The 26946-nt window shown below is 49.0% G+C and overlaps 1 protein-coding gene across 4 annotated transcripts in view; it reads right to left on the bottom strand.

Annotated features, from left to right (window-relative positions):
* The window catches only part of LOC141171957 (chymotrypsin inhibitor-like), a 349651-nt gene that overhangs the window by 304625 nt on the left and 18080 nt on the right, over positions 1-26946 (bottom strand). For 2 of the 4 annotated variants that reach the window (XR_012252398.1, XR_012252397.1), the window contains exon 4: positions 26231-26674. The exons of the other annotated variants lie outside the window; for them this stretch is intronic. The gene's annotated coding sequence lies outside the window, so the exon portion shown is untranslated. Of the gene's footprint in view, positions 1-26230; positions 26675-26946 lie in introns of those variants that run through there. 4 annotated transcript variants of the gene reach the window in all.

Here is a 26946-nt window from a genome sequence, read left to right as displayed (position 1 = left end):
CCTCGAATTCTCGAACTCCAGATTACCATCAACCATTACTGGGGGTGGCGGTAGAAGCGAGGGCTCAAAAGGTTCTACGTACCTTTTGAGTAAGGACCTGTGGAATACATTGTGGACCTTAAGAGACCAAGGAAGTTCAAGACGAAACACTGCTGGATTAATGACGGCGGTTATTTTGTAGGGACCAATAAACCTAGGTCCCAGCTTCCAAGAAGGAACTTTCAATCTTATGTTCTTGGTAGACAACCACACAAAGTCATTCACATTCACAAGCATTTTCTGTCAGCCATATGTTTATACCTGTCACCCATGGTTTTTAAATTACACAGAACACCCTACCATACCGAGGAGAGTGACGAAGCAAACCGTTCCTCCTCAGGAACTCCTGAAGCTCCTCCCCCACTGAAGGTACAAAACTGTGGATGATAACCATATGCACCGAAGAACGGTCTCCTTCCAGTGGATTCTTGACGATGATTATTGATGGCAAATTCTGCCAGTGGTAAGTAGGATGCCCAATCCCCCTGATTTTCGGAGACGAAACACCTGAGGTATGTCTCCAAGTTCTGATTTACACGCTCGGTCTGACCATTCGACTCAGGGTGGAAGGCAGAGGAAAAGGACAGCTGCACCCCCAGTCAAGAACAGAATGCCTTCCAGAACTTGGAAACAAACTGGGTCCCCCGATCAGACACCACATCGGAGGGAACCCCATGAAGCTTCACAATCTCATTTATGAACGACCTGAGCCAGTGTCTTAGTATTGGGAAGTGCAGGTAAAGCGACAAAGTGAATCATTTTACTGAACCTATCTACTACCACCAAAACTACCGTTTTGCCTGCAGAAACTGGTAGGTCAGTAATGAAATCCATGGACAAGTGTGTCTATGGCCTGCTAGGGATGGGTAGCTGAAGAAGAGTACAAGATGGAAGGGTATGCGAAACCTTAGAATGCGCACAAATTCTACAAGCAGCTACATGTTAAATTACGTCCCGATGCAACCCCGGCCACCAAAAACCATGAGAGAGGAGGTCCGCAGTTGCCTTACCACCTGGATGTCCTGCAAGCACAGAGTTATGATGTTCCTTGATGACTTTACGGCGCAGATCAGGTGGTACAAATATCTTTCCTGAAGGTCAGGAGGCAGGGGCATCCCCCTGAGCCTCCAACACCTCACTCTCCAGTAGAGGATAAAGAGCCAAAATGACTACCCCTTTCTGTAATATCGGGGCAGGGTTCTCATGGTCACCACCACCAAGGAAGCTCCAGGACAAAGCATCAGCCTTGACATTTTTGATCCCAGGATTAAAAGTGACAACAAAATTGAACCTAGTAGAAAACAGGGACCATCTGGCTTGCCTGGGGTTGAGACATTTAGCTGACTGAAGATATGACAGGTTCTTATGGTCAGTAATAACAGTAATAGGATGGACAGCCCCCTCCAACCAGTGGCGGCTTTCCTCGAATGCCAATTTGATCGCCAAAAGTTCCCTATTACCCATGTCATAATTTCTCTCAGCTGAAGACAATTTTTTAGAAAAGAAGGTGCATGGACGCCATTTACCAGGGAACGAACCCTGAGACAACACAGCCCCAACCTCGACATCCGAAGCATCAACCTCCACAATAAAGGGTTTGGAAACATCGGGTTGACTGAGTATAGGTGCAGTGGCAAAATGATTCTTTAAGGAAGAAAAAACCTGGAGGGAAGCATACGACCATTTGGAAAAATCAGACCCCTTCTTAGTCATGTCAGTAAGGGGTTTCACTACAACAGACTAATTTTGGATGAATTTCCTGTAAAAATGAGTAAAGCCCAGAAAACGTAGGGCCTTCAGGTTCTCGGGACGTTCCCAGTCAAGGACTGCACGGATCTTCTCCGGATCCATCCGAAAACCTGAGCATGACAAGAAGTACCCCAAAAACTGCACCTCCTGAACAACGAAAACACATTTCTCTAGTTTGGCATAGAATTTGTTATCCCTTAATATCTGGAGCACCTGCTTAACATGCCCCCGATGTGTCTCAAAATCATATGAATAAACAAAAATGTCATCCAGATAGACCATCACAAACCTCCCCACCAAATGATGAAAAATATAATTTATGAAATTCTGGAATACCGCAGGTGCATTGGTCAAGTCAATAGGCATAACCAGACTCTCGAAATGACCTTTCAGGGTATTGAACATTGTCTTCCATTCGTCCCCTTCTCTGATTCTAACCAGATTATAGGCTCCCCTGAAATCCAACTTGGAGAATACCTTAGCTCCCACAACCTGGCTGAAAAAATCAGGATTCAGAGGAAGAGGGTATGGATCACGGGTGGTAATGTGATTTAATTCCTGGCAATCTAAACATAGACGTAGACCGCCATCTTTTTTCTTCACAAACAAGAACCCTGCCACCACGGGCGAAGATAAGGGTCTGATATGTTCCTTTTCCAGACTTTCCGCAATGAAATCTTTCATGGCTTGTCTCTCAGGGCTATAAAGATTATACAGTCTGGACTTCGGTAGTTTAGTTCCGGGGGTCAGGTAAATAGGACAGTCATAAGCACGATGGGGAGGCAAATCCCGACACCCCCCTCTCAGAAAAAATGTCTGTCCTCAAAGCCAGACAGAAAAGGTAATATTTCCATAGAGACAGTAGCAAGGGAAATATCCAGACAGTTCTCATGGCAGTAATCTCCCCATTCAGTAATCTCCCCAGTTTGCCAATCCACCAATGGATTATGTTTAACAAGCCAGGGGATACCTAAAACAATAGGAGTAGGGAGATTCTCCAAAACATAGCAAGGGATGATTTCACAATGAACTGACTCCAACATCAGTTTAACATTATGTATAATCTGAGTAAATGCTTTCTGTGCAAGTGGTGCCGAGTCAATGGCAAAGATGGGAATAGGTTCAGCTAAAGCACAGCAAGCAATACCATGAGTTTTCACAAACTCAGCATCAACCATGCTGACTCCAGCTCCACTATCAACAAACACAGAAATGTTTTCAATTTTGCTCTCTAGCACCACCTCAGCTGTCAGGACAATGCGGGAACTGCAGTTTGGCAACAAATGCACCCCTTGTTTATCCAACTCCCTACTATGGAGAGTTAATAAAGTCTCCTTTTGTTTAATAATTGAAGGACAGGTCCCAACAAAGTGTCCCTTTTTCCCACAAAAAAATATATGCCTTTTTTCTTGCGAATCTCCGGGGAGATGTATGATGTAGAGACACCCCCTGTTGAGGAGAGCCATAGGATCAAATGCTTAATTAACCTCAAGACATAGGAGATTGAGAGAAAAGACCCACAAAGTGTATTATTTCACCTTACTTAAGCTTGATTAGATCAAATGATGGCTGCCATTTCCTGTTTCATCACACCATGCTCTGTTATGCAAGATGGCAACTGGACCTATGACTACATCCTGTTGTACATGTGGCAAAGGTGAAGACTTTATTTATGACTACATCCTGTCGTACAAGGAAGTTCTGGGAGGAAGCTGAATTCTAAAGAAGGACTAACCAATCACAGAGCGACACATCGCTTGGACCACTCCCCCTGATGACCTCGTGGACCACACACCCTGATGACCTCATGGACCGCGTCCCCTGTTGACCTCATGGACCAACCCACCCTGTTGACCCAATGGATCACGCACCCTGATGACCTCATGGACCAACCCACCCTGATGACATCATGGATCTACCCATGGACAAACCAATCAATACATATGGCTACTCCCATTCTGGGGCTAACTGAGCCAATATAAAGAGTTTATATAAATCTATGTTCGAGTTGAATAAAGGATACTTGGAGCTGTGCCATAGCTGATCAAGGAGAGCTTACATCCGACTGTGTGTGTCTGATGTTATTCTTTCTTGCATGCACTTAATCATATCCATTAGGCCAGGAGCAACTAGTGAACATACCAAAGTGTTCACCCTAACATTTTTGGCGCCCAACGTGGGGCTAGCAGTGGGAGAAGCCCTACACCCTTAGGACCGGCGAGTGGAATGGCAGGACGCACTGAATACCCCGAGCCAGGAGACTGATCACCTCCTTAACAAAACACGGTAAGTCTGCTGATTTTTATAATCTGTAGTCTTGTCCTGTGTTCCTCGGGGTATCCTGTGCAGATTGCCTGACTGTGTCCGGTTTTCGAGGTATCTGTAAGACGGCAGAAGGGTCTCTCTGCTGCTGACCATTTAATTGCGGAAGGACCGTCACATGCTCCGTTGCCTGCTGCCTGTTATGTGTCGTGTTGAGGGGAGATTGACTGGTATTTAAGGGGAGCGAGTGGGTTTTCGAGCGGTGTCTGGAGAAGTAAAGGATAATGTCTGTGGTACAGTTCACATTTGTCGCGTGGCCTAGAGTGAGTGACTCGGTCTGGTACCGGCACAGAGCCTGGAGTGAGTGACACGGCCCGGAGCCTAGTAAATTGAGTTTCGGCAATTAACCTAGAGTGAGTGACTCGGTATGGGGTCTGGTAATTGGATTAATAAGAGTTGTTTTATTTTTTTATACGGATATCAGACAGGGACCACGTGGCAGGACGGAGACAGATAGAAAGTGTGTGCTGCAGACTCAGTTTTCCTTTAGAATCTCAGGTTTGAGTCATTCTCCCCCATCTTATTGTTTGCTTTGTGTTTATCTTGGTCTATATAGAGAAACATGGAGAAATTAATGTAGTTTTGTCGTATTGGCACTAAGCCAAATTCAGATGGTAAGTTGGACCCGTGTGCATTAGTCGCGACTTGTGAAGGGAAAAGTCATGTTAAACAATGTAAAAAGCTTATGAAGTTGTGTGGAATGCCAGAAAGGGGGAGGTTACAACCCCTGGAATGGAAGACTGTCTTAAAGGAGAGAAAAGGTACTCTAGAAGATAATGGATTGTTGTCTACTGCTAGGGCATGGGAAAGAGTCTCTGAAAGTTTGTATAGAGAAAATTGGGTAGAAGAGGAAAGGAAAAAGGACAAAGTTTTTAATTATGTGTATTACAAAAATGTATCCTGTGAGCGGCCACAGCCATATAATGGTGGTGATGGTGGCACATTGCCATGTGCTGTTTCTGGTGGTGGCCATTTTGTGGATGGCACATATGCTCCTTCTGGCGGCAGCCATTTTGTGGATGGCAAATGTGCTCCTTCTGGCGGCAGCCATTTTATGGCTGGCACATGTGCTCCTTCTGGCGGCAGCTATTTTGTGGATGGCACATGTGCTCCTTCTGGCGGCAGCCATTTTGTGGATGGCAAATGTGCTCCTTCTGGCGGTGGCCAATTTGTGGATGGCACATGTGCTGCCTCCAGTGGCAGCCATCTTGGAACGTTGCCCCAGATCATACAAACTGAGCCATATCAGCATGTAACTGACATAGATCTGGCTAAATCGAGTGAGGCACAATCCAGGAATATACACACGATTTTCGGTGGTGAACATACTAGGCAAATGCTACACACCACAAGACCAGATCCTTTTTACTCAGTAATGACCACTAATGCAGGGGCGGACACAGACTGTAGTGGGCCCCTGTGCAAGAAATTTTTGGGGGCCCCCCCCTGCCCTTCATAAGGCAACAAAGTTATGTAAACATAACCCCCCCATGTGCTTCTCTCATCCCCCCCATGTGCTTCTCTCATCCCCCCCATGTGCAGCTCTCATCCCCCCCATGTGCAGCTCTCATCCCCCCCATGTGCAGCTCTCATCCCCCCATGTGCAGCTCTCATCCCCCCCGTGCATCTCTCATCTCCCCCCGTGCATCTCTCATCCCCCCCATGTGCAGCTCACCCCCCGTGCATCTCTCATCCCCCCCATGTGCATCTCTCATCCCCCCCCATGTGCATCTCTCATCCCCCCCATGTGCATCTCTCATCCCCCCCATATGCATCTCTCATCCCCCCCATGTGCATCTCTCATCCCCCCCATGTGCATCTCTCATCACCCCCCATGTGCATCTCTCATCACCCCCCCATGTGCATCTCTCATCCCCCCCATGTGCATCTCTCATCCCCCCATGTGCATCTCTCACCCCCCATGTGCATCTCTCATCCCCCTGTGCATCTCTCATCCCCCCCATGCATCTCTCACCCCCCTGTGCATCTCTCATCCCCCCTGTGCATGTCTGATTCCCCCCACTCCTAGTTAATTAATTGTATTTAAATAAAATAAAACTTGTTATACTTACCCCCATGCGATCCCTGCAGAATCCTGGCGCTCGTCCACGTCGCTGCCACCAGGTTCTCCTGACGTTCGGCCATGTGACGGCGCCACATGCATAGCCAGCAGCTTTTGTTTTGGCCAAAAGATTTTTAAAGCCGCCACCACGATAAGGTAGACTCTTCTGGCCGGGCCCTACTCTAACCTATTAAAATTTTCTTAAAATATCCAATACTCTTTTTAGATATATTTTTATTTAGTTTTCTTTAAGGGAATGTGTCATATACATTTTTTTTTAAAATGACCAATAATACCACATACAGGGAATACCGCCACACTATGACCAGACCACATATTACCACAACATAGTGACCGAATAATGCCACACAGAAGGGAGAAAAACTACCACACCATGACCAGACCACATATTACCACCACAGTACTAATATTACCACCACATTACTAATATTACCATAAGTGTCATTATACACGGGAGCTCTATACATGGTATGTATAATGTAAATGTCCAGGTAATCTAGTGATCACCAGTGGCATTATACACAGGAGCTCTGTATACAGTGTCAGTGTACAGGTAATATAGTGATCACCAGTGACATTATACACAGGAGCTCTGTATATAGTGTACAGGTAATACAGTGATCACCAGTGACATTATACACAGGAGCTCTGTATATAGTGTATAGTGTACAGGTAATACAGTGATCACCAGTGACATTATACACAGGAGCTCTGTATATAGTGTACAGGTAATACAGTGATCACCAGTGACATTATACACAGGAGCCCGGTACATAGTATATAGTGTAAGTGTACATGTAATACACTGACTCACTGCTGACGTCTCTAGGTGAAGTCCTTCAGCTACGCTTTTCTCCTTCATCCAGCACAGACCGCCATCACGTCTTCCAGCCAGGACTCGTCTCTGCATAAAATAACACAGTTATCTAGAGCACATTCCCCAACTTCTACATTACGCAGCTGAATACAGACGTGCATCCACCATCAATATATGGTTAGTTATTATACAACCTACCATTCCAAATATAAATTGTAATCCACCACGGTGCCCCCATTAACTGTAAATAGGCACTTAATATATAATTTAATTAGAACCTCTACTCTTTCCGCCAATTTGTTACCAGTTACACTCCTGCATCCGCAACGCCCCCTACTCTATACTTCCTGCTCCCCGCATTCATTATTTACATGCACCCCCTGCCCCAATTCATTATATCATGTCTGTGCTCTCCCCACCCCATCATCATTTACTCTCCCCCACCCCACATTCATTATGTGCAGCTCATTATCCCCCTACTCCCAATTCCCCCATGTGTAGCTCATTTTCTCCCAATTCCCCCATGTGCAGCTCTCATCCCCCCATGTGCAGCTCTCATCCCCCCATGTGCAGCTCTCACCCCCCCATGTGCAGCTCTCACCCCTCCATGTGCAGCTCTCATCTCCCCCCATGTGCAGCTCTCATCCCCCCATGTGCAGCTCTCACCCCCCCATGTGCAGCTCTCACCCCTCCATGTGCAGCTCTCATCCCCCCATGTGCACATCTCTCATCCCCCCCATGTGCACATCTCTCACCCCCCCATGTGCACATCTCTCATCCCCCCCATGTGCACATCTCTCACCCCCCCACATGTACACAGCTCTCATCCCCCTCCCCCACATGTGCACATCTCTTATCCCCCTCCCCCACATGTGCACATCTCTTATCCCCCTCCCCCACATGTGCACCTCTCTCATCCCCCTCCCCCACATGTGCACCTCTCTCATCCCCCTCCCCCACATGTGCACCTCTCTCATCCCCCTCCCCCACATGTGCACCTCTCTCATCCCCCTCCACCACATGTGCACCTCTCTCATCCCCCTCCACCACATGTGCATCTCTCATCCCCCTCATCACATGTGCATCTCTCACCCCCCCCCACATGTGCATCTCTCATCCCCCCCCACATGTGCATCTCTCATTCCCCCCCACATGTGCATCTATCATCCCCCCCCACATGTGCATCTCTCACCCCCCCACATGTGCATCTCTCACCCCCCCACATGTGCATCTCTCATCTCCCCCCCACATGTGCATCTCTCATCTCCCCCCCACATGTGCATCTCTCACCCCCCCACATGTGCATCTCTCATCTCCCCCCCACACATGTGCATCTCTCATCTCCCCCCCCACACATGTGCACCTCTCATCTCCCCCCCCACACATGTGCATCTCTCATCTCCCCCCGACACATGTGCATCTCTCATCTCCCCCCGACACATGTGCATCTCTCATCTCCCCCCGACACATGTGCATCTCTCATCTCCCCCCCACACATGTGCATCTCTCATCTCCCCCCCCACACATGTGCATCTCTCATCTCCCCCCCCACACATGTGCACCTCTCATCTCCCCCCCCACACATGTGCATCTCTCATCTCCCCCGACACATGTGCATCTCTCATCTCCCCCCCACACATGTGCATCTCTCATCTCCCCCCCCACACATGTGCACCTCTCATCTCCCCCCCCACACATGTGCATCTCTCATCTCCCCCCCACATGTGCATCTCTCATCTCCCCCCCACATGTGCATCTCTCACCCCCCCACATGTGCATCTCTCATCTCCCCCCCACACATGTGCATCTCTCATCTCCCCCCCCACACATGTGCATCTCTCATCCCCCCCCCACACATGTGCACCTCTCATCTCCCCCCCCACACATGTGCATCTCTCATCTCCCCCCCACACATGTGCATCTCTCATCTCCCCCCGACACATGTGCATCTCTCATCCCCCCCCACATGTGCATCTCTCACCCCCCCACATGTGCATCTCTCATCTCCCCCCCACATGTGCATCTCTCATCTCCCCCCCACATGTGCATCTCTCACCCCCCCACATGTGCATCTCTCATCTCCCCCCCACATGTGCATCTCTCATCTCCCCCCCACATGTGCATCTCTCACCCCCCCACATGTGCATCTCTCACCCCCCCACATGTGCATCTCTCATCTCCCCCCCACACATGTGCATCTCTCATCTCCCCCCCCACACATGTGCATCTCTAATCTCCCCCCCACATGTGCATCTCTCATCTCCCCCCCACATGTGCATCTCTCACCCCCCCACATGTGCATCTCTCATCTCCCCCCCACACATGTGCATCTCTCATCTCCCCCCCCACACATGTGCATCTCTCATCCCCCCCCCCACACATGTGCACCTCTCATCTCCCCCCCCCCACATGTGCATCTCTCATCTCCCCCCACTTCTAGTTAATTGCATTAAAAAAAAAATAAAACTTGTTATACTTACCCCCATGCGATCCCTGCAGAATCCTGGCGCTCGTCCAAATCGCTGACACCAGGTTCTCCTGACTTCCGGCCATGTGACGGCGCCGTCACATGACCGGAAGTCAGGGGAGTCATGAAGGCGCTGCCGCAGCAGCGCAGCGCAGCTCTGAGATGTCCCGGACCCGGCGCTTAGCATGAGGCCGGGGGCCCCATGAGGAGAGAGACGCACACGAGGGGGCCCCTACCGGCTGGGCCCCATACTGGAGTCAGGGCAGTCATGCCCTGATGGCGGCCCTGCTGGAGGCTGGAGGGGCCCCCTCTCCCTCGGGGCCCCCGTTCAATGAACCGGCTGCACGGGCGGTAGTTCCGCCCCTGCACTAATGGCCAGTACTATGCTCCTTCGGGAAGTGAACAGGCTTTACCCATGTTCCCTGTCACAACGGTGTCCAGTGGGCCATCGACCCTTTCACCTAACATTCCCGTCGTGAGCCCTGCTATTCTCCCACCTGGATCATCCCCAGCACCGACCATTTCCACTGTCACTTCCACTGGCAACTCAGCCGCACGTCCACATGAGTTACTTCAAGCAGCGACCTCTCCTCCCAACACTTCCGCTACAACAGCACTCTCACGCTGTCTACTTAATTCTATTCCCAGTACCTCACAGCCCCTCTCGCAGCCGAGTGCACACCTGTATGGAATAGTGGCCACTGAATCAAGGAGGGGCTCAATCTGGTGGGGGGACACCAACATCACAGGAAGCACAAAGGGGAGGGAATGTTGGCAACCCATTTTTGAAAAAGAACTTCCTGAGGGACCCTTGTTAGTGGTGGGTAAGAGTGACATAATGACAATGGAAACGGACGCTATTGTTAATGCTGCCAACCCTCGGTTAGAAGCGTGGCTAGAGCTATAGTGGAAGCAGGAGGGGCGAATATTCAAACTGACAGTCGAATCATTGTTGAGTCGTGTGGTCAGATAGCTGTAGGGGACATAGCAGTGACTAAATCTGGCACTCTTCCTTGTAGAATAATCATACATGCTGTAATCCCTACTTTTGACCCTATTCATCCAGATGTCAGTGCTCGACAACTACGCGTTGCAATAACTCGTATCTTAGAGTATGCGAATATTAGTGAGCAGATTGAGACCTTGACAATTCCTGCCATTGGTGTTGGCATCTTTGGGTTCCCTGTTCATGCTTGTGCAAGGGAGATTGTTGGAATTATAATGAACAAGTGTAGCCCCCCAAGCATTTGCAGCCTCTCTGAAATCAAGTTAATTAGTAATGAGGGCAGGACTGTTAAAGCTTTTAAGACTGCCTGCATCACTTGGACTCCACCCCATGATATAGAAGCTGCACAAATAGAGCCCCTCATTCCAGGACTGTTACCTCCTCCTGCTCCTCATACACAAGTAATTACACCTGTACTTCCGATGCCATCTCTATTCCCGCCTAAGGTGCCACTACCAACCGTGCCAATGCCCACATCTGAGGAGCCCACCCTTTATGTCAAGTTTACACCCCAGCAAGCTGCTACTCTGCTGACCCAACTCCCAGATCCAGAAAAACAGCCGATGCCTTTCTATAAAAGCATGCTTCAAATCCAAAGGAATTACTCAGCCACATGGCAAGTTCTAATTTCCCTGGCAAATCTTAAAGCAGGCGATGCATATTGGCCTGTTATGGTCACTACATTTAATGATGCCTCACTTGTCAGTGACACCGCATGGGACTCTGGTGTTCAGTTCTGCCAACAACTTACAACATGGGCCTCGGATAAATTGGCTAATCAGTCAACATCTTTCAAGGACGTCATGCAAGAACCAGGGGAATCGGTGGAGAGATATCATGCTCGTCTAACTCAAATGTTTAATGACCTTGGCTTCAGTAACCAAATAAAAGTTCAATGGACACTGCTCATTTCCTCTTTTGTTGAGGGCCTTCGGGAAGCTCTGAGGAAGTAATTTCACGCAATTATACCTGAATATGCTACATTGGATCCTAAGGATGTCTTAACAATAGCTAAGGGTTTCAAAAAAAGACTCCCTGAGAAATCTATGACAACCTCAATCAAAAAGACCCATATTCTATGGACTGATGTGCAACACCAAACCCAGAAACCTCCATTATCTCGTACCAAAGATGTCTGTTTCAATTGTGGTAATCCGGGTAACCAAAGATGGGATTGTAGGGCCCTTCTTCAAGGATGCAGATTCAGAAACCACAATGAGGATAATCGCAGATTCAACTAACCTCGACGCAATGACCAATACTACGAACGACCACCACAAGCTCGGATACATCCAGATACCAATCACACCGCTGCTCTGATGGATCTAAATATCCGATAGGACAAGGGCAAGCCCGTGTCCACTACTTTGGCTTCTATATCTGATCCAATAGCCAAAGTAACTATCAATGTTCAAGTCAAACCCTTACCGTTCCTTGTGGACCTGCCTTTTCCCGATTTGATATCCTCTGAAGCCGTAACATGCGTGGGAGTAGATGGCAAGCCTACTTCTAACAAGCTCACCCTCAGAATACAGGTTGGACTATACGAAGATGTGTTTATGCATTTTGTGGTGTCCCCCACTTGTCCTACTAACCTTCTGGGAGCAGACCTTCTTCAAAAGTTAAGAGCGACCATCGCCTATTCATCAGATGGTCTCACCATCACCATCACTGACCCGCTCGATCCGAGTGAAGAGTGTCAACTTCAAGCCGCACCTCTGCTTATGATGATGTACAAAGCTGCTAACACCACCTCAAGTGTTCCACCAGAAGTGATGTCACAAGTCCCATCTACTCTATGGTCTACTGGCCCTGAAGATACTGGACGTCTTGCTGTACCTCCGGTACAGGTCATTCTTAAACCTGGAGCTCAACTCCCTAGGGTGCCCCAATACCCACTCAAATCTGCCCAGAAAGAGACTTTAGGCACTCAAATCAAGGCTCTCCTGGAAAATGGGGCACTAGTCAAATGTAACTCTCTCTGTAACACGCCCTTGTTTCCAGTAAAGAAGAGGACATTAAAAGGAGAAGCCCCGAAGTACCGTATGGTTCAAGATCTCCGAGCTGTTAACGCGGCAACTGTACTAGAAAGTCCCATTGTGCCCAATCCACATACATTGTCAGAAATACAATCAGATGCAAATCATTTCACTGTCATTGATCTGGCCAATGCTTTCTTTAGCGTACCACTACATCCAGAAGATTGGTACCTGTTTGCCTTCACTTACAGAGGATCACAATACACAATACACCTGGACGGTCTTACCACAAGGAGCACAGAACTCACCAAGTCATTTCTCTCAGTCCCTTGCCTCTTGTTTATGGCCGTGGAGAGAGACTAACCATCAAGTTGTCTTTCTTCAGTATGTGGATGATCTCCTACTATGTTGTCTGGATCAGGCGACAGCTGAAGAGTCGAGTCTCAGTCTTCTCCTTCATCTTGCACAACAAAACTGCAAGGTGTCCCTCAACAAAATTCAGTGGTGTCAGCCCAAAGTTGTGTTTTTAGGCCACTGTCTCTCTCCAAACCTGAAACACCTAACGGGTGAAAGGAAACTTGCTATTGAGACCATTCCTCTACCAAAAGGACCTAAGCAATTACAAGCTTTCTTAGGACATATTACATATTGTCGCCAATGGATTCCAGATGCATCAAAGCTGATGCAACCATTGTACGATGACCTCAAGACGTCAGCTTTTCCACTACGTTCCAAATCTGTGGAAGCCTTCTACTCTCTTAAGCAGACCATACAGTCTGCACCAGCCCTTGGAATCCCAAATTATCAGCTACCTTTTTACTTGTTCGTAAGTGAAGTGGCAGGACATGCTTCCGGAGTCCTAGCACAGAAACATGGGGGAAGAACAAGACCTATCGGCTATTACTCTGCCCACCTGGACTCGGTGTCTCAAGCTTCCCCGACTTGTCTCAGAGCCGTACATGCTGCACATATGCTTTTGGACAAAACTTCTGATATCATCTTAGGACATCCGGTTCTCTTAATGGCTCCACACGACATAAAAGCTATTCTTGACCAAACTCAACCTAAACACCTGTCACTGCAGTGTCATATGAGACTCCAATGTTCCCTCTTGATTCCGGATAATGTCACTCTTGTCTGCTGCACCATCCTCAACCCGTCCACGCTACTTCCTCTTTCCAGGGGGGATGTAGATGATGATACTGATGCTTTCGGTGAAGACGCCTTTACACACTCAGGGGATCATGATTGTCTCGAACAGATGCAGGAAGAAGCAGCCAGAGGATACCTCACATCCAGTGGAACTCCTGTAAAGCATGCTGCTGCCATACAAGAACTTGTGGGCGCTCTAGATCTACCTTCGAAGGTTGCGGTGATCAAGATCAAAGCTCACGGTAGATTGGATTCTCTAGAAGCAAGAGGGAACTTCTTTGCTGACAAAACAGCAAAAACTTATGCTGTGGATTAATTTAGGAAAGAGAAAGCAGTGGTGTACGTGTCTCAAGACACTGAAGGTGGGCCTCAAGGCCCTTTTATGAAGTTTATCCATTTACATCAAGACAAGACACCGGATGATGAAAAGAAGTCGTGGCAAGAAGCAGGAGCTAAAAAGGATGAAGATGGAGTCTGGAGAAAGAGCAAAAAGATCTGTCTTAATTCTATTCCCAGTACCCCAGTACTGTATCACCTATAGAGGCAAGAATCAGATGAATGACTTGATTTGGAAGACTTATATGGCACCTGGAATTTATACTGTCACCCAAAAATATTGCAAGTCCTGCTTTGTGTGTGTAACATGCAATCTAGCACCGCCTCAGAAAGTTACTCAGAAACATTTGGCTAAACCACTCTATCCCTTTCAAAGAATTCAAATCGATCATATTCAAATGCAAAAATTAGGGAAGTACAAGAATGTACTGGTAGTGACTGACATGTTCTCGGGATGGCCTGAAGCCTATCCAGTAACCAACATGACTGCCAGAGTGACTGTTATGAGACTGATGACTGAGGTAGTGTGCAGATATGGAATCCCAGAGGTAATTGAGAGTGACCAAGGACCCACATTCATTGCAGCACTGACTAAGGAACTATGGACATTGGTTGCGGCCAATTTGGGTTAACATACTCCGTATCACCCCCAGAGCAGTGGTAAAGTAGAAAGGCTAAATGACACCTTGAAAAACAAAATACTGAAAGCCAGTCAGGAGGTCAAACTTCCTTGGACAGACATTTTGCCCATTGCCTTATATTCAGTCAGAAATACTCCGAGGGGTCCCACTAAACTCACACCATATGAGATTCTTTTTGGGGGCCTCCAAGGTTGGGTCAATATTTTCCACAACAGCTAGCCTTAGGAAGTGATACTCTTGTAAATTATGTCATTGCCCTTACTAAAGAATTGTCAGTAACACATGCACGAGTTTTATCATCCATTCCAAATCCAGATTTCAATGAAGGAACTCACACTTTCCAACCTGGTGACTACGTGCTGGTAAAGAAGTTCTCCAGAAAGACATCCCTGGAGTTGAGATTTGAGGGTCCCTACCAAGTGCTCCTGACCACTCCTACTTCAGTCAAACTTGAAGGAAGACCAATGTGGATACACGCCTCCCACTGCAAGAAGTTCGTGCCTCCATCAGAACCTTCTACATAATGTTGCATATCCTTTACTTTGTGTGTTGTGCCATTCTGTACTCATTTGTAGGAGCACAACAGGTCGCAATCACCCAAGCAAGGGGGGTGATCACATTCTGGTATAACACCACAGCACATGTTGCTTCTTTCAAATTTCTTTTATTGTGATGTAGTACAGTGTAATACTCAATGGGTTTCCTCACCCTCCGCAATGAGTCAACCGGCACAGCTGAGATCAGGGCAACAATATATATGTGTTATGGGAGATGGATGGAGACAAACTTGTAGTTCATGGAGAGCGGTCGGGTGGAACACTGGTGAAGATTGGAGGTATAGACCAAACACAGCCTTAAATAAACAAGATCCACAGGTTAAATCCCTACTCCCTAGGATGACACTTTCTCGTACAAAAGTTCTTGAGCCTTGTGATACCATCGGCCAATGTAATCCTTTAGCCCTCAACCTGGAGAACCCTCAACCTGGCGATAAGGGCACCTATCTGCTGGGTACACATGTATATGGTGTGTGTGCGCCATTTGTGCCCAGCAGGGTATGTTCAAATTAGCAGACATAAAAGAAATGTCAACGAAAGATAATAATACACACTCAAACTCCATAATGTTCCGTATCCAAAAATTTAACAAAATGATAGCCGTTGCAAATCCCACATTTGAAGATATTCTTACCGTTGAAATGGGGTACACTGAGACCAACTTATGGCTGAAGTGGATGAAATATACAGCCAATCAATATAATAAATCCAATTGCTTTGTCTGTGGAGGAGCGAGACCCCACTTGGGATCTGTCCCTCTAGACTTACCACCAGATGTTGAAAAATGTTTTCTGAGTCTGTTCACTAACAAATCCCTTGAAGGAATTAATTGCAAAAACTGGAAAAAGAAGTACCCCATAGTCACAGAAACACCTAACCCGGGTCAAGGCATTACCATATACCCGGGAAATACAGCTGTTATACCAGTACTGAAGGGAGCACATTTTTGGGTAATTTCACAAAGGGATATTGCAGCAGAAATAGTAATGCTGCAACCAGAGGAGACCTGATCAACCAAACCCAGTCTATTTCTGATGTTTTCTGGATATGTGGAGACATGAAGATCAGAACTCATTTAGAAGGAGAATGGATAGGAGAAAGTACACTAGCCAAAGCCATAATGCCCTTCTACATAGCAGCAGAAGGTAGGGAAGCCCTAACTTCAGAAGATCTCCACAGAACAAAAAGGGAAATCATTTCGGAACCAAAAAGCAGTTTCGACCCCCACATTTATATTGATGCTATTGGGGTTTCCAAGGGGGGTACCGGATGAATTTAAAGCCAGAGATCAAGTCAAAGCAGGTTTCAAATCATTTATCTTACCCCTAGTGACCATAAATAAAAATGTAGACTGGATTAATTACATCTATTATAATCAAGAGAGATTTGTCAATTACACTAGAGAAGCTCTTCAAGGTTTAGCTGACCAACTAGGCCCTACATCGATGATGGTGTTTCAAAACAGAATGGCCCTTGACATGATATTAGCAGAAAAAGGAGGTGTTTGTGACTCACCCCCTGGGCCAGTGCTGTAGTGCGGCGCGCGTGCGAGCGGGGGATACCCGGAGCCGGATCCGATGGGGGATAGTGGTCTCCGAGTGGCGGGGACCCGGTCCGTGCCCAGGGTGTCAAACTAAATGGCAGTCTATGGCAGTAGATGTTGTTTAAGTGTCGACTACGCCACCCGTTGATTTGCGGCCGCAAGGCCGCCGCTGCAGAACAGTCCACTGAGGCCGGTGGTATGTGTGCAGCAATGGTGGCATAACCCCCAACGGGAGAGGTGTGGCCTCAGGGCAGCTGGTGCGGGTGAAGGGAGTGATAGAAAGGGCGTCCCGGTACCTTTAGTGCTGGTAGTACGATGGAACACAGAGACTGATGGCAGTTTTCAATGCTTTACTCACAGATGTTATCAGTGTCAGTCCTGCAGGTGATGACGACCCGAGCCGTGCTGCGTCCACCAGGTACGGGGCTCGACCAACCCCCAGGCAGTTCCAGAGTGTGACCTTGAACTCCTTTCTCCGTTCCTTTCTCTGGCCGTCCCCACTAGGGACCCACCCATGTCCAGCTTCCTCGGGCCTTCTGGTGGCGAAACCTATCTCCGGTTTCCCTGACCCTATGTGGCGTGCCTTCGTGGTGAGTGTAGTGAGTGGTCGCGCCAAGACGTGGCCACGACCTCCGGTTCCTGGCTGAGGATAAGTGGCCTCCACCAGTTCGGGATCCGGTACCCTGATCTGCCAACCCTTCACCCGTTTTAGCTCACTCGTGGGATCTCAGGGTTCCCTCTTCCTTCATGTCTCTGGGCCTTTCTCCAGGTTCCATTCCTTCCTTGTTCCTTGTTCCTTTCCTCTTGTCTTTCTCTCTCTTGCTCCCTTCAGGAGCAGCACCCAGACAGGGCTGCTGCTCCCTGTCACTACTCTTCTCCTCTTCTTCTGTCTGACTGCACTCACTCCTAAGATGGTGCCCACCTTTTATACTCCCTCTGACACCCGAGCCCAGGTGACTAGCCACCAATGGGCTCCTTCCTATGCCCAGAGTCCCTCCCCTCTCTGCTCCTGCACCACTGGGATATTCCTCCCCCCCTCCCACTCCAGCCAGGGACAGACGCTGTCGTACCTGCACATCTATCTGGTGGGAGTACCGTTGATCTGTCCCCCGGAAATGGGATGTATGTGGTGCATGCAGCTAACAGAGTTCCAGTCCACACTCCATCCTTACCCGGGAGTGGAATACCACACCTCTGGTTCGAGGTGCAATACCCCTGTAGCAGCCGAGCCCTCGGGGTGCTACATTCCCCCCTGGTAAACCACAGCACGTCCTCGGGCTGAAATAGAGTAAAAACAATTTTTAAAGTGTACGTACACATAAAATACATCAACTTTCATCCATCCCTTTATGGGAGGTTTTCTCAACAGCTGGCTAATGCCACCGGAACTCTTTTACAAAAACACTATGTAAAACTTTGGCATCATATCAAATTTCACATTAAGGCATTCTCAAATAAAACATTCTTGAATTCTCGGGTTCTTGGGATCTTGGGATCTGGCCGCTCTCAGTCCTCGGTCAGGTTAGGGATTAGGGCAAAAATAGGCAACAGTTCTCTTTCTGTCCCAACGGGGACCACACTCTTAGTGGAAACAGTCCCACAACAGTCCTTATACCCGGTCGGGTAACTATTTACATCTCCTCTTTTACCGTTTACGATTAACGGTGTGCTCCACACGCTCCTTTCTCTTCCTCAGGTTCGGACCCGTCCACTGTGCCCCTCCGGTAGGTGGGACTCTACGTCGCTCCTGTTTACAAACACCTGGCCTATGGTCTTCGGGTCTTGAATGATGCCCCAGCCACATGCCATGTGAAACTTAACAACAGTCCCGGTGACTCGGGGACCGTGAGCTGTACGGGGGGGGGGGGTCCTGGCGGGTCCTTGTCTTCTGCTCCACGTTTTTAATGTGGAGCCACTCCTCCTTCACTTTCCTCTCTCTCCGCTCCCGCTCAAAAGTTGCCAGTTGTTGGCGGCAGGTCTCATAGCGCCGGGCGGCGCCCGCCCGGGTCTCCTGAGTGAACCCCATCAGGTCTTCTCCAGTGGGGTCCCCCTCGAATTGGGCGTCCTCCAGCGGGGTGAAGAGAGGTCCATGGGCTCCGGAGCTGGGATTAGCGGTTCATCTGGGGCCCTTGCTCCTACGGGATGACTCTTCCTGGAGCGGGGGTTGGTGTACTCAGGCGGCCAGACGAATGGTGTCCCATCCGGGCAGGTGTGCTGCTCATACAGGTCTTTCCCCAATGATGGCACGACTGGGGGCCCCGGCTGGGGTGCAGCGCCCGCGGGCACTCGGCCTTTTAACCAGGCCGGTGACTTTCTGATCGTACCCGGTGTTGGGGAGCACGGTTCAGGGCTAGGCTCCGCTGCAGAGCTTGCTGCTGGAGGGCTGACTACTGATGGTGGAGGTACGGTGGGCGGTGCGGCACCCAGAGCTTCGGGTCCCGCGGCGGGAGGTAGGGGCAGGTCCGCGGCCTCAGGGCCCGGAGTAACGGCGTCCCCCTTACTTGTCGTTGCGGCCTCCCCCGCGGCGTCGTCCTCGGCCTCCGATCCGCTTCTGCTGCCTCTCGGGATCGACGCGGTGCTGGATGGTGGCTGCACCTCCGGTTGGCAGGTCAGCGTGCGCCGGGTCAACTCCTCCTTCCACCCGGCGAGCACGTCTCGTTGCGCCCAGATCATCCTCCTGTTCAGCTCTTCCAGCGCGGCCTGCGCGTACTCCGGTTCTTCCTTCTGGAGCACCGCTAGCAGCTCTGCAATCTGGTATGGCGGCTGTGGCGGTGAAGCTCTCCTCCGTATCCGACATCCTCCTCCCCCCTAGTGGACCGTGGCCTACCTGGCGATGATCCTCTTCCGTAGGCCGCGGCTCCGCAGTGGATCGTCAGGGTTGAGGACCTTCCGTCGCGCTCCTGTGACGTCGGCGTCACTGAGCTCCTTCCAGGACCTTACGCAACGTCCGGACGTGAGGCGGGGCTTCAGTTCTCGCGGGCTCTCGGAGTCCACACCCCTCTTCTTCCCGCGCGGCGTTCTCAAGATGGCGCCCAATGGCGGGAAAACTCCACGGATGGCGGGAAGAAGGCAGAAGATGGCGTCGGATGGCGGGAATCGGCTCCGGATGGCGGGAAACTTCACCACAGGTAAGTAAAAAGTCTCTTTTTCAGGCACGCAGTACCCGGTGGTTACGGGCACGAGATCCTGCCGACTACGCCAAAGTTGACTCACCCCCTGGGCCAGTGCTGTAGTGCGGCGCGCGTGCGCGCGGGGGATACCCGGAGCCGGATCCGATGGGGGGTAGTGGTCTCCGAGTGGCGGGGACCCGGTCCGTGCCCAGGGTGTCAAACTAAATGGCAGTCTATGGCAGTAGATGTTGTTTAAGTGTCGACTACGCCACCCGTTGATTTGCGGCCGCAAGGCCGCCGCTGCAGAACAGTCCGCTGAGGCCGGTGGTATGTGTGCAGCAATGGTGGCATAACCCCCAACGGGAGAGGTGTGGCCTCAGGGCAGCTGGTGCGGGTGAAGGGAGTGATAGAAAGGGCGTCCCGGTACCTTTAGTGCTGGTAGTACGATGGAACACAGAGACTGATGGCAGTTTTCAATGCTTTACTCACAGATGTTATCAGTGTCAGTCCTGCAGGTGATGACGACCCGAGCCGTGCTGCGTCCACCAGGTACGGGGCTCGACCAACCCCCAGGCAGTTCCAGAGTGTGACCTTGAACTCCTTTCTCCGTTCCTTTCTCTGGCCGTCCCCACTAGGGACCCACCCATGTCCAGCTTCCTCGGGCCTTCTGGTGGCGAAACCTATCTCCGGTTTCCCTGACCCTATGTGGCGTGCCTTCGTGGCGAGTGTAGTGAGTGGTCGCGCCAAGACGTGGCCACGACCTCCGGTTCCTGGCTGAGGATAAGTGGCCTCCACCAGTTCGGGATCCGGTACCCTGATCTGCCAACCCTTCACCCGTTTTAGCTCACTCGTGGGATCTCAGGGTTCCCTCTTCCTTCATGTCTCTGGGCCTTTCTCCAGGTTCCATTCCTTCCTTGTTCCTTGTTCCTTTCCTCTTGTCTTTCTCTCTCTTGCTCCCTTCAGGAGCAGCACCCAGACAGGGCTGCTGCTCCCTGTCACTACTCTTCTCCTCTTCTTCTGTCTGACTGCACTCACTCCTAAGATGGTGCCCACCTTTTATACTCCCTCTGACACCCGAGCCCAGGTGACTAGCCACCAATGGGCTCCTTCCTATGCCCAGAGTCCCTCCCCTCTCTGCTCCTGCACCACTGGGATATTCCTCCCCCCCTCCCACTCCAGCCAGGGACAGACGCTGTCGTACCTGCACATCTATCTGGTGGGAGTACCGTTGATCTGTCCCCCGGAAATGGGATGTATGTGGTGCATGCAGCTAACAGAGTTTCAGTCCACACTCCATCCTTACCCGGGAGTGGAATACCACACCTCTGGTTCGAGGTGCAATACCCCTGTAGCAGCCGAGCCCTCGGGGTGCTACATTTGCAAAATGGTGAAATCTGCATGTTGTACCTATATTCCAGATAATACAGGTCCCACCGGGAAGGTTACAGTATCCATAAAAAAGATGAATTCTCTACAAAAAGAATTAAAAAGGAATTCAGGTGCAGAAGATCCTTGGGACCAATACTTTTCGTGGATGAATGGATGGCAGAGGTGGCTCGCTCAGATAGGCGTTGTTATCCTTGTCGTCTTAATTATTGCAGCTATTATTGTTTGTTGTGTTTTTCCTTGTGTAAGGAAGATGATCGAGAAAGGAGTAGAAACATCAGTGCCCACTTTCCTAGCTCAAGAGGTTAGTTATTCTGCAGATATAGAACAGCTAGGCCCCCTTCAGTCTTTTACAGTCCCCAACTAGGCAGCCAGAGTAGATGTATGCGAGTTTGTGTTTGTTGTGTTAATTTCCTTCGGATATACTTCTGATATGGCATGAAATGTTGACTAGCGATGCACAAACCATTATGCTATTATCAAGGTGATTAGGTTCATCTATAAAAGGGAAATGTAACCAAAGAATCCCTGGTGGTATAATACGGACCAGAGACAAGAAGATCCATTAGTGTTGTGATACAATTGTGGGTATCCAGGTAGGGAACTGAGGTGAAGCAGGTAGGAAAGTCCCGAGGACGCGGGTAGCGTGCTCCTATATACCTACTGAAATACCCATAATTGGTCACACATTCTCTGATGTCCATAGCATCCATATTGCCATGAAGCCTCTGATGTCATAGTGACACTTAACACTGATGAGGGATGGAACCACAGTAGGGACAGAAGGTTAATAAAGTATTTAGGGGGGACTGTTGAGGCGAGCCATAGGATCAAATACTTAATTAACCTCAAGACATAGGAGATTGAGAGAAAAGACCCACAAAGTGTATTATTTCACCTTACATAAGCTTGTTTAGATCAAAAGATGGCTGCCCTTTCCTGTTTCATCACACCATGCTCTGTTACGCAAGATGGCAACTGGACCTATGACTACATCCTGTTGTACATGTGGCAAAGGTGGAGAATTTATTTATGACTACATCCTGTTGTACAAGGAAGTTCTGGGAGGAAGCTGAATTCTATAGAAGGACTAACCAATCACAGAGCGACACATCGCTTGGAGTCACCCACCCTGATGACCTCATGGACCACACACCCTGATGACCTCATGGACCACTCCCCCTGATGACCTCATGGACCACACACCCTGATGACCTCATGAACCATGCCCCCTGATGACCTAATGGACCAACCCACCCTAATGACCTCATGGATCACGCCCCCTGATGACCTCATGAACCACGCCCCCTGATGACCTCATGGACCAACCCACCCTGATGACCTTATGGATCTACCCATGGACTAACCAATCAATACATCTGGTTACTCCCATTCTGGGGCTAACCGAGCCCTTATAGAGAGTTTATATAAATCTATGTTCGAGTTGAATAAAGGACACTTAGAGCTGTGCCATAGCTGATCACAGAAAGCTAACATCCGACTGTGTGTGTCTGATGTTATTCTTTCTTGCATGCACTTGATCATATCCATTAGGCCAGGAGCAGGGAACTAATGAACATACCGAAGTGTTCACCCTAACACCCCTAACTGCATAGGTTCCTCCACCTCCCCCAGTACTGGTTCACCCCCAGACCGCTCCCATGGCAAAGGTACACAACCCTGACAAGAAGGCCCTGGAGAAGAAGGTCGCACCCATCTATCCCAAAGGCGACTATCCAGACGTATGACCAAAGACATGGCAGCCTCCAAGGACTGAGGGGATTCATATACAGCCAAGGCATCTTTCAACCTTTCAGTTAGCCCCTCACAAAATTGACTTTTAAGGGCTGAGTCATTCCATTTGGAATCCGTTGTCCATCTACGGAACTCCGAACTGTATTTTTCCACTGACCGAATCCCCTACTGTAAGCGACATAGCCTAGACTCAGCCAAGGCGACTCGGTCATGGTCATCATAGATGAGGGCAAGAGATCCAAAAAACCCCTCCACAGATTTGAGACAAACCGAGTCCTGCGGTAATGAAAACGCCCAAGAATGAGGATCGCCCTGTGAGAGATCACAATACCAACCCATTGCTCCTCATTACCAGAGGAGTAGGGTCAAAGTTTAAAATACAATTTGCAGGCCTCCTTGAATACAAATAACTTGTCCCTACCTCCTGAAAACCTGTCCAGGAGGGCAACCTTGGGTTCAGGCTGGAAAGGTCTACCAGCAGAGACCCCCACATTGGCAGCTTGTAACCACTGATACTGCTTCTGAGCCTCACAGCGGAGGTCATTCACCTCCAGAGACAGATAGTGGAACTACTCTGCGAGCTCTGCTACAGATCCCATACTAAAGGGAGTAAGGAAAAAAAAGGTACACACCCAAAAACACACAGAGAAAACAAAATGTGATTTTTTTTTTTCCAAAACGTGCATGGCCGGTTATAATGTCACACCAGGGTGTGAGTGCAACACAGAGGGGAAAGGGAAAGGGAAACTAGATACTAGGGAAAGGGGGGAGTGGTGACCTCCTAATCTTGACTAGCGTCACCCTGTCTTCCCCTAATGTCCCTATACAGCCTCCGCAGCTGTCACCGATCACGTGCCTGACCCTACTAACCCTGATGTAAGGCTACAACTGGGGGTGGAAGGAGATGAGCGCTAGTCAACCTCCACTAGAACTCTAAAGACATGAGGGAAAGACAGAAAGTGGAATAACAGCTTAGCTTTAGATGAACTCCAACAGTGCACATGGCCTAAAGACTCCAGAGAGGACGTGGTGCTGCTTCAGCCAAGGTTCAGCTACAAATTAGTATAATTGGCGACGCCCACCTGGACACACCAGGTATATAGACACCCGGGCCAGGGGGAGGGAGTTGCTGGGTCCTAAAGACAGCCTCCCATCTAGGCAGCAGTCTGTAATGCCAAACATCGAGCTCTCCTGCATGCTACTGCAGGGCGACTGTCTGTCACTTCTGACACACCCGTGACACATCTCCAAAGACAGTGGAAAAACATGTACTACTGTATCCCGAGATAATCTGAAAGTATGTCCAGCCCAATTGCGTGAAAGAATTGAAACTAAGGAAGTTTCTCAGGAGATAGAAGAGACTGACACAAAGATTCGCACCATTCTAGGTGAATTCCACCATTCTTCTCTTCTGCAGTTTTATTGCCTCATGTTGTCTTAAGCTAGTTGATTGATTTCTAACGAGTTAAATCTGTGTAGATCTAAGCAGATACGTCCCTATATATTGAGACATAGTCAAGGGGCAGCATTTATGCGGAGGCATTTATGCATATAGCATTTATGCATACTTTTGGAAAGTCCCATTGGTTTTCAAAGTCCCTCCACAGTTAGACATGGCAGTTGCACAGGGCAGGAGACAGGTAAGACATGCAAGACAATTAAACAAACTTGCTGCCAGACCATCTGTTTTGCAACCAGTGTTCACCATTTGTATTTGTGCCATTTATATTCTGGCTGCTACAATCATCCACATTCACCGTTCTCCCACATACTCGACACACTTCATCCATATTAACCCCTCTCTCCACTTTTCTAGAGGGGAATCTGGCGCCCGTGTCTATAGCGCCACAAAATGCCTGCATGTGTGATATAATTCATATGTATTGCCAGCAATGGTGAGGTATAAGTTCTCTGCTGTTTTCATTGCATACACATATTGTTACCAGGAAGTTGTGCACGATCCCTTAGAGAGGGGAGGAGGTGCTTCAGTGTGAGTTGTAGTGGGTGAGAGAAACAAGTAGCATCATGGAGGTCCTGGATGCTGAGACATGCTCTCTCTGCTAGGACAAGCTGCACAACGCAGGGTCCTCCAGTCGCCAGAGCACAGAGACTTCCAGAGTCTGTGATAAACTGTGAGTCTGCTCGGTCTTCATATAACGAGCAGTGAAGTGTTTACCCAGGAGCTCAGCAACCGCATGGAGTCAAAGACACTGCTGCAAGAGAAAGTGAGTGTTCTGACCGGATTCATGTTGCCTGCTCGCTGAAAGGGATCACAGATCCAGTAACTGTTTACCCTGGACCTCTGGGGATCCAAGGAATCGTCTACCAGAGGTATAATTAGCAGCAGGAAGGCTAAACAACCTCACAACAGATAATATGAACCCTCACCATGCAGGTCTGTCCAAACCCCTGTATGTGAACTGTACAGAAGCTTTTTGGAGCTGTGTGCTGAATCCCAGTAAAAGGTACAAACTAGTTATCATCCTGTCTAAAGCTAATTATTTTCTGCTGCGCCATTCCTGCTCCCTCTCCCCTGGGAGCCAGTCCTGGTTGGGAAGGGTTAATCATCTGGCACTGCTCATCACCATCTAACTCTCAGGGGCCCTCATCAGTGCCCGGCCATACCAGGCCGAACATCCCAACTGACATCACCAACTTTTTTATTATTTTATGAACTCCCACAATTGATGAAGACTGACGCACTCCCCCGATCGGACCATACCAGAACTCGGACTGCCGTGCACCAGTACCGTGACTGCAGCGGCCCGGCTGGGGCGGCACAATTGCTTTCTATGGAAAACACTATGCCTGGGTTGTAATGAAGTGACTCGTTCCTGTTGGGAGCGCCATAGCAGGCTTTCTGATGTGGTATAATGACTGACTCTTGTGGTGGAACCAGTGGCTGGTTCCTCAAAGGGGCACTTGGGTGACTTTTGGTGGGTGATGTAGCTGGGTCCCATTATGGACCATCTGGCTGCCTCTTGGAGAACATTGTGAGGGACTGTGTGATTGGCTATTAATAGGGTACTACTGTTACTCTTCTACTACAGCAAGGAAAGATATAATAAGTGACCCAAAATCTGAAGCTCACCAGATTATAGGTGCTCGTGTTATAGACAATGATTACTGAATCTTACATAGCGATCCCAAAGTGTTAAATACCAGATTAAATATAACCAGATCAATAGATAATCTAAACTGATGTCTAAATTGATGGTGATCTGATTGGTCAGAGATTGGTCGGAGACCTGTGTATGCCGAGGTCCTGGTACAGATAAAAACGACGACGTGAGACAATCACTTTATTTTTATAAGACGCCTCCTTAAAAATCAGACAACATCACTTTAAATGTATCAGTTGTTACAAAGATATAAAGGGGCAGATTTAGGGGCAGTCCTCGGGAAGGACACATGTGTTGCTCTTAGTGAGCTTGTATCCCGGTTTGCAGAAGCAGCCGGAAGAACAGTTAGCTGTGCACGCTACAGGGTTGGAGGATGCTGCAGCCTCACAGGTGTTGGGACAGTCATTGCCACATTCGTCGTACACGGTGTTCCCACTGCAGCAGTCTTCCTTCTTCACACATTCACCCTTGTTGTTTCTTAAGGTGCCCTTCTTGCAGATACATCCAGGCACACACATAAAAGTACATGCAACTGGATCACTCATTTGATTGCAGTCCGGCTGACAGTGGCTATTACACGGACTATATTCCTCGCCTTCATTACAATCGGCTGCAAAGAATAAAGAGATGAGAACAATAAGGAGCATGTTAGTGATTGTACGGTGCTTCCTCTCATAGGAAAAAAACAATAATAAGTCCTAAACCAAAAGCTGCAGGAAGCCCAAACATGTATGAAGTGCAGCCTTTATCTCCAGGTTTTGTTTTGTCTTTTCATTGTCAATAATAAACATTGTTACATAAATATTTGTGGGTCTGTGAATAAGGATCAGCTCTGCAGGAGAAGAGGCTGAACTGCGCTCACTGTGATGTCATTAAAGGCAG

This window comes from Phyllobates terribilis, unplaced genomic scaffold, assembly GCF_046119375.1.
Source record: "Phyllobates terribilis strain yellow unplaced genomic scaffold, ASM4611937v1 Scaffold_12__6_contigs__length_324123572, whole genome shotgun sequence".
Classification (NCBI taxonomy): Eukaryota; Metazoa; Chordata; class Amphibia; order Anura; family Dendrobatidae; genus Phyllobates; species Phyllobates terribilis.
The sequence above is the reverse complement of the archived record's forward strand: the minus strand, read 5'-3'. Positions and strand labels throughout refer to the sequence as shown.